Here is a 12,001-nt window from a genome sequence, read left to right on the forward strand (position 1 = left end):
CTGCCTTCGCAGAGCACCGCCTTCGCAGGACACCGCCTTCGCAGAGCACCGCCTTCGCAGCGCACCGCCTTCACAGAGCACCGCCTTCGCAGAGCACCGCCTTCGCTGAGCACCGCCTTCGCAGAGCACCGCCTTCGCAGAGCACCGCCTTCGCAGAGCACCGCCTTCGCAGAGCACCGCCTTCGCAGAGCACCGCCTTCGCAGAGCACCGCCTTCGCAGAGCACCGCCTTCGCAGAGCACCGCCTTCGCAGAGCACCGCCTTCGCAGAGCACCGCCTTCGCAGCGCACCGCCTTCGCAGAGCACCGCCTTGGCAGAGCACCGCCTTGGCAGAGCACCGCCTTCGCAGAGCACCGCCTTCGCAGAGCACCGCCTTCGGAGGACATTGCCTTCGCAGAGCACCGCCTTCGCAGGGCACCGCCTTCGCAGGGCACCGCCTTCGCAGAGCACCGCCTTCACACGACACCGCCTTCGCAGAGCACCACCTTTGCAGCGCATCGCCTTGGCAGAGCACCGCCTTGGCAGAGCACCGCCTTTACTGAGCACCGCCTTGGCAGAGCACCGCCTTGGCAGAGCACCGCCTTCGGAGGACATTGCCTTCGCAGAGCACCGCCTTCGCAGGGCACCGCCTTCGCAGAGCACCGCCTTCGCAGCGCACCGCCTTCGCTGAGCACCGCCTTCGCAGAGCACCGCCTTCGCAGAGCACCGCCTTCGGAGGGCATTGCCTTCGCAGAGCACCGCCTTCGCAGGGCACCGCCTTCGCAGAGCACCGCCTTCGCAGCGCACCGCCTTTACTGAGCACCGCCTTGGCAGAGCACCGCCTTCGCAGAGCACCGCCTTCGGAGGACATTGCCTTCGCAGAGCACCGCCTTCGCAGGGCACCGCCTTCGCAGAGCACTTCCTTCGCAGTGCCTCTCTCCTTTAAACACCACCACCAAACAAAGGGTTTCTTCTTCCTATAAATACATGTGGCCATTCATCAAATTAGGGAATCCACACCTTCCACCTGTGGGTTCTGGCAGGGATGAAATTAAACCCATCCCAGCCAAACTTACATTCCAAAACACCAACACCACACACACACACACACACACACACACACACACACACACACACACACACACACACACACACACACTATTTACAAATGCAGGGCTTACACCCTGCCACAGTACATTACAATTAAATCAGTTAAAGGTAAGGGGGAATTTATGATCTATAGATCAATGGTTCTCAATCCTGGTCCTGGGAGACCACTGCCCTGCTGGTTTTTGTTCAACCAAGCACTCAATTACACAATTTCTACAATGTTTTATAAGCTACACTATTTAAAAAGTCAAATTAAGCTAATTATTAGTTCAATTAAGGGTTTGTAACAGGGCTAAGATGTATGCATGATCCTGTGGGGAAGGGGGAGGGAGCCCTGCAAGATCCATCTGTCGATCATGGCGATGACATGAAAAGGTTGGGTGAGGGTGTGTTTTCCCCCCTCTCTCTGAGTGATCAGAAGTTGGGCCTTGGGGGGTACCTGATCTATATAAACTGTGCTTTTTTATTTCTCAGCCCCGCCCATCTAGGAAGAATCACTGTGATGGCTGTGGTCGTGAGTAACTTCAAAGACAAACAAGACTGAGGAGGACAGCTGAACACAAGAAACAAAACTACGAAAATAATCATAATTATGTACCTGAATCAGCACGTATGCAGTTAGCGGGGAAACCTGGGGACACCAAAGACTACATCAGGGGAATAGTAAAGCGCAGGCCGAAGACCTGAGCCGTATGGGTAGCAATGGTCAGGGAATGCTGAAAGTGCAGCAATTTTTATTTGTAGTTTGGTAATTGTGTTTTATTTTACCTTTTTCTTATTATTTTTGAGCCCTTTTCTGTACAACTGGCCTGTATACCAGCATTGGTAACATCGTGGTCCTGTTTACTGTTGCCAGTATTCAGGCCTCGGACAACAGCTCCCTCTGCGAGCAGAAATAAATCAGTGTGCCTGAGTGACGTTACAAATAAAGTTTTCTCTCTGTGTCAATTGCCCACCACCCTTCCACAGGGTTCAATTAAATAATTGAGAGCTTGGTTGAAACAAAAAAACAACAGGACAGTTATCCCCCGGGACAAGGATTGAGAACCACTAATCTATAGTCAAGTTTATGTCGAGTTCACTTGTCTAAAAATTATGGTTATCGTATTGTACTATAAGTAGTGAAATATGGTTGCAGAACAGGACCGGGAGCTGTCCTGTGTAATGGCTTGACATCTCTGCCCATTCAATTGAATGGAAAGGTAAGGGCTGGAACCGTTAACATCAAGGACAAACTTCTTACCATTGAACTAAAGATCAAGCCCTGAAGTTGAGAGGTAAGTGCATCTCTTATGCTGATGTCAGTATTATTAAATCATTAGCCTCTTGGAGGAGACCCATTACATTCTCTCCCTGCTTAATCAAAGCTCTTCTTGGAGAATAAACACAAGTGCATGTTCACTGTCCTAGGCTCATGATGTTTCAACCATGGACTGGTCACTGCGACCACTTGCTGTCCCTCAGAATCCGAAGAGACTTTAGAGAAAATCATGTTTCTCTCACAAGTTATATATCTTTTAATGCAAATAACACAGACCTTAAATTATTTGTTTCAACTAAAGTGGACAGGATTCTTTCTCACAGAGCACCACTGTAATGACTTGGCATCTGAGACCATTTAATTGAATGAGTGGCAAGGGCTGGTCAAACCTCTAACCTCATGGTTCAAATACAAATATTTCACCATTCAACTAAAAAGCTAGCTCGTAGTTCAGAGGTAAGTTCATGTATTATGCTGAATTCAGTAATACCCCTGCACCCCCCCCACCGCACATTAACCTCTACAATATTTAATATTGTGGTTCATACTGGAATACAAACCAATGTTTAACTTTCTGTGTGGGCTTTAATTTGATCAGGCTGTGTTACGACAAAGGCAAAATTCCAACTTTCCATCTGCTTGTTTAAATGCTAAGAAAGTTGTAGGGCTGAGTTCACATTCAATTCAAACAACCCACTGTGCCTCAGTCGGTTATGAGCAGGGCAGCCAGTCCATAGCCAGATAGCCCTGTTCGGCTTCATTGGCGTGAATGGAACTGAGAATTCACTTGTAGTATTCATTTTATTAACCTTCTCTTGACTTTGAAATTCTTATGTTTTAGTTCACATTAACCAGCACAATATCTAATGGACTTTACCTCAGTGTTTGAAGCTATGCTAGATGCTTTTAGTATAATTCAAACAGAAGTTCAGTACAAAGATGATGGGGACTCAAAGAAACAATGGATATAAACTCCAGGCAGCTGGCAGATTTTCCACAAGTCAGGATATAATTGCGGCTGACTGGTGAATTGTAAATGTGCTACCAATATTCAAGAAGGGAAATAAAATGGAACCAGGAAATTACATCAGATTTATCTCCATAACATGTACCATGGTGGAATCTCTTGTGAGATTACTTGTACAGACTAAACAGTACAGGAGACAGGAAAATGCGTTCAGAAAAGGTGGAGCCTGTCTGATGTACCTTCCAGATTTCTTTCAAGAAGATATTAGCAAGAATGGATACAAACAAGCTTATGACATAATATAACTTGACTTTCAAAGTAGTACATGCACGCAGAGTACTTGTAAGGGCAGTAAATACTAGTATATTTAGCCGGGTGATCTTTGATCTTCAATAATAGAATAATAAGCAAGCTCATAAGCAAGATTTTTAAAATTTCCACATGAAATAAAGCTGGGAGGAATGGCCATATAGGTTACTGCCCAGATGATCCAAAAGGTCATCTTACTGAGTATACAAAATGTAACGTTAATGTAAGTGTAAATGTCAGAAAAGCCTTATATTGTCAGTTCTGAATTGCAAAATTCACAGGCTTTACAATAGCTATAGGCTGATATTTACCATTTTCCACCCAGAATTTGAATACTGATTTACACCAATAAAACCCAGGGTTACATTCAATAAATAAAAATAAAAACATTTAGTGTAATATGGAACTGACTGTTTAGCATACTGACCCTAAATTCTGACTTCACTGCAAAATTAATAATCTTGACAGATTTTGATTTCTGCAACGTGGTTTTTAATAGAGCTATGGCACACATATCCTGGCTTGCATTGTAAATACAGTACATTGTCGGCGTCTGTTTTGTATGATTGTACTGTGTGTCTGTACTTCCCTGCCCAGCCTCTTAGGATACACACCCTGTTGGTCACTAGTGTAAAGAGATGGAGATTTTGACAACATTACCCAAAAAAGTGGCACATGATAGAACTAGGCTGAGGTACTGCTGACCTTATAAAGTTACGTTGGGTTGGTTGATTTGGAATTGGTGTATTCACAATGTCTTACAGCTGCATGTTGATCAGTTTTCCAGTTGAATCCATCATATTTACTCGTGACATTCATTCACATCTGGTAAAGGAATAAGCAGCAGCAACAACAAAATGATTAAATGAAAGAAAAAGTGCATTGCGTTTTACTTTAAAATGATATGATTTTTACTTTGTCCAAATTACATAAGCTAGCCCACGAACTAGAAAATGGAATATTATAAATAACTTGACTTTTTACCACTGGCTTTATCTGTACTCCTTTCAAATAATCATATTTCCGGCAGATAAAAAGCAGTCTTGTTGGCTGAACATGCTTTACAGTTTGAAACAAGCTGAACAAAAACTTCATTCCCACACATTTCATTTTCCAAATGCGTGCAGAAAAAAAAAAAAAAAAAAAAAAAAAAACTCCACTATAGTGCCTAGGCATGATATTTAAGGTATTTTAAGATTAAATCTGATTCAGTTCATTTTGATATTTTGTTTTCTTGACTTTATTTCACTGTTTTTTTTCCTGCTACAAAGCTATACAGTCATTTCCAGTGTTACTGCGCAGGTAAGGGATGTCAAAACATCAAGGCATTTGTGAAAATGCTGTTCTGAGTGTTAAGAAAGTAGTTGTAAAGCTTTGATGAATGTTCTCTACTCCCTCTGCAAGCAGGTTCCCTCAGCTCTCAAAACACACCTGACAAAAAAGTTACATGGACTTAAATAGCAGTAACATCCTTAAGCTGGGAGGAAAGCTGAAGTGACAGCAGAAACAGTCCCTGATAATTTTGCCTCCCTAATCCACGGGTGTGCAACTCCCTGTGGAATCCCCAGTGAAGATTTGCAACCTTGCACAGCCAGGACTTGAATTTGTGCTCCCCTGGTTAAATAACTCATCCTGCACCCCATGTGGCTGTGCCTTTAGCAGGTGCACCAACATTCCTGCAGGCTTTATACTGTTACAATTATTTCATTATTCCTCTCTGTAAATGCACCTTCTGTGTGTTACCTGTATCACTCATATAGCGCAGATGCATTTAGAAATCAAGAAACAATCTCATTGGCCAAAAAGCTCCACTGAAATATGTACGCATTCATAACTGTAATATCATTGTGGTAGTATGTGATTTCAGAACAACATCAGTAAACTGGTCACTGTGGAAAGAGTACAAAGTCCAAATTGCACGTTGTGGGTTTGTTGTGATATGGTCTGACTTGCCAGATGATTTCAGTCCTTCCCACTCTTGTGTCCTTAATTTACTGGGAGTGACCTTGGGTGGAGAGAGCTGTTTACTGAAAAGAAGAGATTCAAACAATAAGGCCTTTTGTTGGTTACCAAAAAAATGCCAGTGGAGGAATGTGAAAAAAATAAAACATTTTCTGTAACAGTGGGTGGATAAACAGGCCAACGAGGCATTGGAGCAGACCTTGTGGTTAACATGGGATTTCTAAAGAAGCAGTTACAGATTGCTATAGACAGGGTAATTAAAGCCTGAGCTGGGCTGATTTTAGACTTTTCTAGCTAGCTCCTTTTATTTTTGCCTTTTCTTTTTTTTTCCCCAGCACTGCAGAGAACCTGCCGAGTATAGTGTCTAGCTTCGGGCTACACCTCATGAAAAGTCCTAGAGGGTTTTTCCTACAAGAAGAGAAGAGAGATTGAGCCAGTGTTTGTGAATGGGCCTAAAGTTTTCAATTTAAAGCTGAAATGCCTTATATTATAAAAACATAACTCTTCATTTTCTGATTTTCTGGGAACACAGCAACATGCAGGAGCATGATTTGACAAACATGAATAGCACATGGTAATATCGGCACAGATAGAAGTGAATGGGCAGAGTGCCAATATAATCCATACACAGATGCTCTCAGTCCTATTAATCTATTACAGTGCCTTATTTTCTTATATAATATCAAAAGTAAAAAATCCAGCTATATTTGTTTTTTAATCTTTACAAACTTCTGAGAGGTGCCTCAGGTATGATTTTTTTAAATCATGTGATGTTAACCATACAGACACAGCATGGTTCAAAATCAAAAGATGCAGTTGATTCTCAGCAGTCCATATTTGAATTTGCTGTGTGATACCACTTATATGTCAAACATGAAAATGTGGTACTATTTTACAAATAGCTCATATTACTGTATCTGACATTGTTTAAGTATAGAACCATTGCAACGCCAATGGAGCATCACTGTATTCCCAAAGTAGATAGTTTGGATTTTGCAAAGAATTAATACATGTATTCATGATTTGTTTTTATCACACAGGTAAGTGGTACCCATGGGCTGAAGAATGACATCTTCAGAAGATAGCCACTGAAATATTTCTTTAAAGCTAATATGTCATGATTTCAGCTTCAAGTTTTCCTCTTGTTTTTTCCCCCATAAGCTAATACAGGTCTGTTGGAAAGGCTTACAGAAAATCCATCTCAATCCTTTTCTAGGTTGAGCCTCAAAGCTTGAGGGTGAATTAGATAAAGTGCTTGGCAGACTTAGTCTAGCTTTCAGATTCCAGACAGCTAAAGTTGAGGTAGTAAATTTTTTTTCTCCACAGAGTTTATTATGGAACTGAACTGAAAGAAAATGAAGAGACATTTATGTCCTCATGCCCGGAGCAGAAACAACGTTTTTTTTTTTTTTTTTTTTTTTATAACCTTAAAAACAGTACATATTCAGGTTTAAAAACTATGGGAGAAAGGCAGCACCTAAGTAATGGTCTGCCTTTTGTTGTGATATTTACATTTGAACTTCAGCTTTTGTGTTTTAGATTTGTTTATTAAAATGAGTTGCCAGACCTGGCAAACTATGTCAGAAAAACAAACCATTTATAATAAAGACACGAATATGTGTACAGTGATCATGACCATATGAAAAAACAACAATTCATCAGTACTGGAGCTGTATAGTTGTTTTACATTTGTAATCGCTTCTCATTGAAACTTAAAGTAATTATTGCTGAAAAACAGCTAATTAAAATGTCTCCAAAATGCACATCCATTTTTTTTTTAAAAGGTACCGCGTACAGATGCATTCAATCAGCAACATCTGACGTGATACAATGTATATGTAATTGTGAAAAATTCCAATGTAACAAACAATACACGAGTACCACGTGATGACAATGTGCTACAATTACTCACGTTACAATAGGCCTCTATATTTTTTTGGTTTTGCAGCTCGAAACCTGCATGGGATTAGCTATAGGGCAAAACAACTACTTACATTTATACACACCATGAACCGTCATTAGGTAAATAATCATGGCTAAGCTTTACACCCACATCAAAAGTGTAGACAGATTCATGTGGGCATTTTGGGTTGCGTGTTTCTTTTTATTATTATTATTATTGAAAAATTACCTTTAATATTTAATTAAAGCATTTTTGTATATAACAATTCTGTATTGCTATTTATTTTGCAGTGTATTTTGTAATAATGCCGCCACCACTAAGACAACTTTTCAGTACTGAAACGGTCAGGTGAGAATGAAGATTACCAAAAGCGGTATCGCTTTCTCGTAGAACTGCAGGTGTGAGCACTGAGCCCTTTAAATAGTACTCGTATTGTCTCATTGGTAAAACGGCATCGTATTCAGCCCGCCCCGTTAGGCTACAACACACTGGATGATTCGGAATGAATTCTATTCTAATGAGGAGGGAGGAAAACCAGCAGGATTGGTGGGTAACTGCTGTCATGGAGTGGGCAGCGCTTGCTGTCACAGTAGCACATACAGCAGCTAAAGCAAAGCGTGTTGTAGATCTAGTGCCATTTGAGAGGGAAACAGACCGTGGTATGATTGTCAAGGTAAGATCACCGCGCAGTCTTGAATTATTCAGTGTTCGTTTGGTTTTGTTTAGACCTGGCTTAATGCATTTGTTTCTATTTGTATACAGACAGACTTTAAATAGTATTCTTTTTTTGCTGATGTTTGTTTATCTGAAATAAAAAAGAAGCATGTTTTACTTAAATAAGTCGTTCATAAATAATCGACTGCTTTTGGGGGTCGGTGTTAATATTATTATGTTAAAAATACAATTTTGCTGGTAGTAATTATTATGCTCAAGCATCAAAAGATTGAGCTACTTTGTAAAAATAATAAAAAAAAAATAATACTACTAATAATTTAAAGATAAGTATTTCGAAAGATAATTGTAATTGACTACAGCTCGGTGGTTCAGTCAATTTGCGTATTGTGCAGCAAAGGCTCATCAAAACAGGGCAGGTGAAGCGAAGAGAAAAAAGCGGGGGTTGAACGCAGCACTTCATTCATCAGCAGTTGCAAATAATGCAATTACTAAGTCAGCAACCACCGGGTGCTGCAGGGTAAATCATCACAACTCACGTCTGTTTGTGAACTAATAAACAAAGTTAAAGAGGACATGCTGACTTGACATGGTGCACAGAAATACAGCAGCAATGCATATCTTACACGTTTAGTTAACCCTTTACCTTTGCTGTAGTTTATTATATTAGCTTTTTCTTTTCTTTTCGCTCAGAACATTGGGTTCATCTCTTGTTTAAGTCTTTGAAGTCCAAATCACTGTAGCACCCAGTACATGTTTTCATTTAGAAAAATATTTCGGGTTGCACACGAGATGCAGAATGAAAGTTCTTATTTAATATTACGACTATTATATTGGTGAAAGCTATTTATATTCCTTTGTAGCTATTAGTTCTTTTTTGAAGATTGTAATATTTTTTTTCCTAATTTAACATATTTTTCCTAATCTAAAGGGTTACTGCATTAGGCTGTGGTCTGTGGAGAATACTGAAGTGTAGTGCATTGGTTAAGTATGATGAAGTCATTTAGAAGCAGTGGAAAAACATAGCATATCAATAGTGTAAACATAGGAAAGTCATCTATTGTTCACAAATTCTTTACTTGAGAGTTAAACTTTTTTTGTAATACTCAGTTGCTGGTATGGATGAAAATGACTCACCCAAAGTACAATGTATACAATGCATTTGTTTTCTTCAGATTGAATTTGAATATGAAATGTGCAGTACAGTATACTGCAGTATCTTCATCTCAATAGCTTGTGCTAAAATGCCCTCAGCAATTTTAATCACAATTGGATAAATGGTTCTCTAGACAGATTGTAAATCTCCTCAGTATATTATATGCACTGGTCTACGTGATTGAACAGTGTCTTTTTGTTTTATTTTTAAGTAAACAACTTGCATTAATTAATAATTTATGAAGACAAGGCTTTCGCATGTCTTTTAAATTCACTGACTTGTAGAACTACCAGCAAAGCGTGGATCTTTAGGGTTAACTGTGATAAGATTTCTATTAAGTACAGTAGCTGACAACTACAATACCAAGGTAGTGCCCTTTAATCAGGGTTTTATTGCAATAAGAAACTTTTATACAGTGCTTTTGTATTGTTATTTTAAATCTCTTTCACCGATATTTGTTTTATTTATTTATTTATCTATTTATTTATTTATTTTATTTACCTTTTCGATGTTTTCCTTTTTTAAAGTCAGACATTCTGTCTGAGTGTTCACTAGTGGTTTACTGTGTGGGTATTGCCCTGTAGTGGAGCTTCCTGATTGGTGGATGAAAGTTCTTAGATTTCCAATATACATTTAGTGAAGTTAATAGCAATTTTGAAAATAACTAATATTATGAGAATTAGGATTAGCTGTGGCTTAAATTATGATATCAATTTAAATTCTAAACAAAGTTACATGATTTTAAAACGACTGAAAAAAATATGATGGGTAATTAGTATAAACTTTGGGTATTCCCATTGGGTAACCAACAGTAAGCGGCTTTGTAATTGTGCAGCATTGTAAACTTAAATTTTTGTCAATACAGCAGTATGAAAGCCTTGCAGAATGTTTAGAAAGCTTTAGGCGGATCCTTTTTTGGTAAAGAAATGCACTGTGTGGTTTGTGTTTGCTTTATTTTAAGGTTAGCATTAAACATTGTAGTTTTAGGTTGGTCACATTCTTTCCAGATGTCTTGTACCTGTTAATGCACTGACTTTCAGATTGCTTAGAGGGCTGTACATGCTAGGTAAAAAAAAACAAAACAAGAAGTAAAAATAAAACGCAAACAATTCTCTCTGTTTCTAATCATAACCATTTAACCTGCACAGTAATTGAGTAAGTGAAGTTATCCTTCCAGTAGAAGGAATACCTAAATTATTTTACCTAATAAAAAAATAAGAAAACACAACCTGTTTTGCATGTCCATTGACTACATATTATTATTATTATTATTATTATTATTATTATTATTATTATTATGTATTTCACATATGTCTTTATCCAAGGCGTCTTACAGAGACTAGGGTGTGTGAACTATGCATCAGCTGCAGAGTCATTTACTACAACGTCTCGACTGAAAGACTAAGCACAAGGAGGTTAAATGACCTGCTCAAGGTCACACAGTGAGTCAGTGAGTGAACTGGTATTTGAACCAGGGACCTCCTGGTTACAGCGAACCACACAGGCTCCTATGATGATGATCATATGTCAAAACGTATTCTCATTGTAAACCGGTGCTATCTGGTACTACATTTGGGTTCTCGGTTTGATTTCCTTGGTCATTGCACTTCAGCAGAGTCTTGTCATTTGGGAAAGCAAAGGGCTGATTAGTGATAGGAAAGAAGACCCTAAAGATGTGGGGACAATTTCACTGTCACGATGAAATGACAGTGAAAGTGCAAGCCTATCTGAAAACAAGGTCTGCAGCGGAGACTTTCTTCAGCTATTGCAGTACCACATATCAAGTATAATATTGTGATGCCATTATAGTTAAGAGTAACTGATAGTGCAAGGGGTTGAGAAACACCTGGCTTAATACTGTCCATAGGGTGCTGGGTCATTGGCAGCTATGTTTAAATGGTTAAAAAGTGATATTGTAACATAAAACGTTTGCGGGAAAACAGTCACTGTTATAAAATGTTTTACATGCGACAATTTAACATTCGATTGGTCGTTCCTCAATAATTAGTGGGATAGGAAAGAGTGATCACTTTGATATTATATCTTGTGAAACACGTTTAGTAATTTTACACTGAAGCACACTCTGTTCTCCAGAATGAACTGTGTTACAGAGCACACTGCAAAGTTTACAAGAAATGCATTACATTACCTTTGTTGTGTCCTGTGTTCTTCCTTTTCATAGTGTTATATTTTTAAATATATTGCAGACTCTTAACATTTTTTTATCACACATCGCAGGTCATAAATCAACTGGGTGATCAAGATTTACTCGTGAGCGTTCGCCAGGAGAAAAAGTCTTCTGTCGCAGCATAGCCAGATCACACACCCTTCTGCAACAGTACTGGTTTTCTGTCCCAACACTAACACTAACTTCAATCCAGAGGGAGCTTGACCTGGATATGCTGCGATGTGAGAAGAGCATGAAAGTTGAAAAAAAAAGTAATTCTCTAGTTTTATTTACCTGTGTGTGAATAAAAGAAAATATCGGAATATTTTGATCTATTTCTGCGATATGGACAACACGAGGCGCAGCAAAGGTAAAGTAATGTGTTTCCTGTAAACATTACAGGGGCGTCTGTAACACTTTTCATATGCACACCAAACATATCTAAGGGATGGATAGCGTTGCCCTGTCTCCTAAGGATTTCCTTCCTTTATAAGAATTAATTAACACCATGAAAGC

At 39.3% G+C, this 12,001-nt stretch overlaps 1 protein-coding gene across 1 annotated transcript in view; it reads left to right on the plus strand.

Moving 5' to 3' along the window:
• The first annotated feature begins 8,079 nt into the window (after window positions 1-8,079).
• LOC121325201 (sorbin and SH3 domain-containing protein 1) overlaps window positions 8,080-12,001 on the plus strand; it is a 198,050-nt gene continuing 194,128 nt past the window's right edge. The window contains exon 1 of the mRNA XM_041267551.1: window positions 8,080-8,163. The gene's annotated coding sequence lies outside the window, so the exon portion shown is untranslated. The remainder of the gene's footprint in view (window positions 8,164-12,001) is intronic.

Source organism: Polyodon spathula, chromosome 13, assembly GCF_017654505.1.
Source record: "Polyodon spathula isolate WHYD16114869_AA chromosome 13, ASM1765450v1, whole genome shotgun sequence".
In the NCBI taxonomy this organism is placed as follows: Eukaryota; Metazoa; Chordata; class Actinopteri; order Acipenseriformes; family Polyodontidae; genus Polyodon; species Polyodon spathula.